Below are 4,535 nucleotides of genomic sequence, written 5' to 3'. Positions count from 1 at the left end.
ACCTTGATGGATGTACCAAATACAATGGGGGAAAAAAAGTTTTCTGCCCTCGTGGGGTGTTTGCTGCTGTTAGGTGATTTCAAGTGGTTCTGACTCACAGTGACTCTGTGCTATTGGACCAGCCTCCCAATTGTTAGGAAGTTTGAGCCCATCACTGCAGCCACTGTGCCAGTCTAGCTCATGGAAGGTCTGCCTCTATCTCGGTGATCCTCTACTAAGCATGCTGCCTTCTCCACGAATGGTCTCCTCTGATAAAATCACTAAAGTCTGTGAGATAAAAATCTTACCATCTGAGATGGTTTATTGTGCCAGCCTGGCCAATAAACACAAGTGGGATTAACTGAAGGGCGGTGAGATAAATGGCCGGTGAGCCTCACCTTTCTTGTCTCTCTTGCTCTTTGATCATCGGACCAGTGTGCGGCTGCCTTGTTTGTTCTGTGCCTCAATTTACAGGCTACACTACCTGTGGGACGCCTAGCCTGTGGACTGTGCCGCTGTAAGTTGAGGTCCCTTTAAGACATCTCTGGAGCTGGGGACTGGCGGTTGGTGACCTGGCTGGCAGTTGGTGACCTGCCTTGTGATTGGCTGCTGTGCTGAGATAGCCTAGCTCTCTCTATAAATAGAGGAAGATCTGGCAGCAGACTAGACTTGAAGGACTGCTAGTGTCTTACAACTCTCTGTCATGGGAGTGAGTTGCACTGAGCCATTTATACTGCTTTATAATTTAATTGTTTATTTCTTGTATTATGTATTTATCTGTATATGATTTAACAGTTCATTTCTTGTTATATATCTAATTATCTTTATAAATATATTAAATTATCAGCAATTTGGTTTTATCTCTCTAGAGAACCCTGTCTAACACACCATCCTTGCTTCTACGGAACATTTTGATTGTATTTCTTTCAATACAGATTTGTTTGTTCCCTGGGAATCCATGGTTTACTCAGTATTCTTTGCCCATGCCACAATTCAAAGGCATCAATTCTTTCTTGGTCTTCCTAGTCATTGTCCAACTTCCAAATGTAAATGAGGTGATTGCAAACACCCTGGCGTGGGTCAACTACACTTTCGTCTTAAACAGGACATCTGCTTTGAAGAGATCTTTTCACCAGATATACTCAATGCAATACATCATTTGATTTCTTGACTGCTGCTCCCTTGGACATTGGTTATGGATCCAAGCAAAAGGAAGCACTTAGCAACTTTAATATTTTTCTTTGTTTATTGGTCCAGTTGTGAATATTTTTGCTTTCTTTACTTTGAATTGGAATCCATTCTGAAGGCTGCAATCTTTGATCTTCATCCGCAAGTGCTTCAAGTCCTCCTGGCTTTTAGCAACACAGTTCTGCCATCTGCATGTAGCATGTTGTTAATGAGTTGCCTTCTAGTCCTTGTGCCATATTTTTATTCATATAGTTCACCCTCTCCGGTGATTTTCTCAGCATATAGGTTGAAGGAGCATGATGAGAGGATGTAACCCCGATCCACACCTTTCTTGATTTTCCACTAGGCAGTGTGGCCTTGTTTGGTTGGAACGACTGCCTCTAGGTCTCTCTGCAGGTTCTGCAGGAGCATCAGTCAGTGTTCTGCAATTCCCATTCTTTGCAGTGTTATTCAGAATTTGGTACGGTCCATCCAAATGAGTGTTCTTTCATGTCAATAAAACACACATGAACATATTTCTGGAATGCTGTGATTCCAACCAGGATTCATGTCACTTCAACAACAATATCCCTTGTCCCACTTCCTCTTCTGAATCTGGCTTGACTCTCTGGAAGTTGTCTGCCAAAGCATAGCTGAAACTGTTTTTAATGATCTTCAGCAAAATTTTACTTGTGTGTAATATTAATGATGTGGTTGGATAATCTTTGCATTCTGTTGGATCATTTTTCTTGAGAAAGGACCTGAGCATGGATCTCTTCCAGTTGGGTGGCTAGGTAGCTATCTCCCAAATTGCTAGGCATAAGCTAGTGAGAACCCATTTGTTGAAACATGTCAGTTGAAACATGAAACATATTCTGTCAATTCTTAGAGTCTTATTTTTTACGAATGCCTTCTGTGCAACTTGGATTTCTTCCTTCAGTATTATCAGTTCTTGATCATATGCAAAACTCAAACTCACTGTCATCGGATGGATGTTGACTCCTAGTACGACAGAGTAGAACTCCCTGTGTGGGTCTGGTTTCCAAGACTGTAATTTTTTACAGGAGTAAACAGCCCCATCTTTCTTCCAAGGAACTGCTGGTGGTTTCGAACCGCTGACCTTGCAGATCAACGCTTGAACATTGACCATTTCTTTTTGGTATATTATTTCCATCTTCTTTTGGTGTTTCCTGCATCGTTCAATAGTTTGCTGACAGAATTCCTCATTGTTGGAACTAAAGGCTTGGCTGTTTTCTTCAGGTCTTTCAGTTGGAGAAAGGCTGTGTATGTTCTTCTGATCGTCTTCCTCCAGGTCTTTGCACGTTTCACTGTAACACTTTGTCTTCTCAAACTACCCTTTGAAGATGGTTAGTCCTTTTACTGCCCTTTTTCTTCTTTTTGCTTTAGCTGTTTTACACTCAAGAGCAAGTTTCAGAGTCCCTTCTGATGTTCCTTTGGAGCTTGGGTCCTTTCCTCCTTTCTTGTCCTTTCAGTGACCCTGTGGTGTCTTCAGATATGACATCCGTGCTGTCATCCCACAATTCGTCTGGTCTGTGGTCATTAGTGTTCAATATGTCCTCTATTCTTGAGATGGTCTCTAAATTCAGGTGGGATAGAATCAAGGTACTGTTTGGGGGCTGGTGGCCTTATTTTAATTGTCTTCAACTTTAACTTGAACTTGTCTGTGAGCTGTTAATGGTGTGTTCCACAGTCCACTTTGGGCCTGATGATACTGAGCTTCTCTATCTTTCCTTTTTACAGATATTGTTTAATTTCATCCAGTGAGCTTCTCCTGAATACCCCTCATTTATGGTGTTGGGAAAAAAGTATTTGCAATGAAGAAGTCATTGTTTTTGCAAAATTCTATCATGATGCTTCCCCTATCATTTCTATCACCTAGGCCAACTGTTAATCCTTCTTCTTGGTTTCCAACGTTCACATTCTGATCACCAGTAATTATTCATGCATCTTGATTGGATGTCTGTCATTTTCAGACTGCAGAAAGTTTGTGAAAAAAACCCCTTCAATTTGGCTTTATGAGGTGACTGAAAGCACCGTGGCTTGGGTCAACCACACCTTAGTCTTCAACTGGACATCTTTGCTTTACTGCACTTGATCTTAGCCAAAAGGCCGAGAAGCGATGGGCATCTTTGCTTTAAAGAGATCTTTTCACCAGATTGGCTTAACGCAATATGTCGTTGCTGCATAAATTTGAACAATAGTTATATTAAATGGTCTTCCTTGTAGGCATATGGATATAGGATCCTACCACTGACAGTGCTGGATTTCATGGTAGAATTTGAAATGTTTGTCTACTGACGACTACATCACCATTCCTCTTACAGGTGCCATTTCTGGCCTAGTGAACCACGTGACTGTCCAATTCCAAATGGCCAATCCTGGTCCATTTCAGCTCACTCATGCCCAGGAGATTGATCTTTATGTGTTCCATTTCATTTCTGACAACATTGAATTTCCCTCGATGCGTTCTTCCTACATCCCATGTCCCAGTTATTCATGAGTATTTGCAGTTGCTTTGCTCCCTTGAGTCATGCCATCGCAGCACCTGGAGGTCCCCAGAGCTCCCCTTTATGCACAGAGTTATGGTTCCATCTGCTTTGAGGAGGCAGTTCTTCTCTAGGTGTTTTGAGCGGCTTTCAACGTGAAGGGCTCATTTTCCAGCGCTATACCAGACAATGTTCTATGGCTGTGAAGGTTTGCACTAACCAATTTTTCCAGGAGTAGACTTCCATATACCTTTTCCTAGTTTCTCTTAGTCTGGCAGTTCCCCTGAACCTACCCATCACAAAAGGCGCTGCTGGTATTTCAAATACCCATGGCCCAGCTCCCAGAACCACAGAAAGCACCACAGTGTGACAGACTGTGGGCTGTTGTCGTATAACTATCAATGAACAGAAATGTGGTCAAAGTTGATAGTGTTCAGATCACCCATCTTTACTAATTTTTGGCCTAGCTGTACTTTTAACAGTTTAACGAGCAGTTTTCAAATCTCCTAGAATTATTGTGGACTTGTACATTTCTCTCTTGAATTTTGAGTTTTCACGTATGTATTATTTGCAGATTCTGTATCTGCAAATTTACCTACTCAGTAAAATTTATTTGTAGCCCCATGAGTTAGTTAGTTCATTGTGCCAACCTGGCTAATAAACACATGTGGAGTTAATTGAAAGGCAGAGGGATAAATGGCTCTGTGAGCCTCACCTTTCTAGTTCTCGGGTCTCTTGCTTTGTGATGGTCGCACCAGGGTGCAACTGCCTTAGCAGTTCTCTGCTTCAGCTTGCAAGGCTGACTTCCTGCAAGACATCCCCAAGGAGAAGCCACATGGACCTACCCCGATGCAGCCCTGGGTGCTGGAGCACCCATGTGGA

Source organism: Echinops telfairi, unplaced genomic scaffold, assembly GCF_000313985.2.
Source record: "Echinops telfairi isolate 266 unplaced genomic scaffold, ASM31398v2 ScPeMD7_1713;HRSCAF=2227, whole genome shotgun sequence".
Lineage (NCBI taxonomy): Eukaryota > Metazoa > Chordata > Mammalia > Afrosoricida > Tenrecidae > Echinops > Echinops telfairi.
This window is presented reverse-complemented; position numbering follows the sequence as displayed.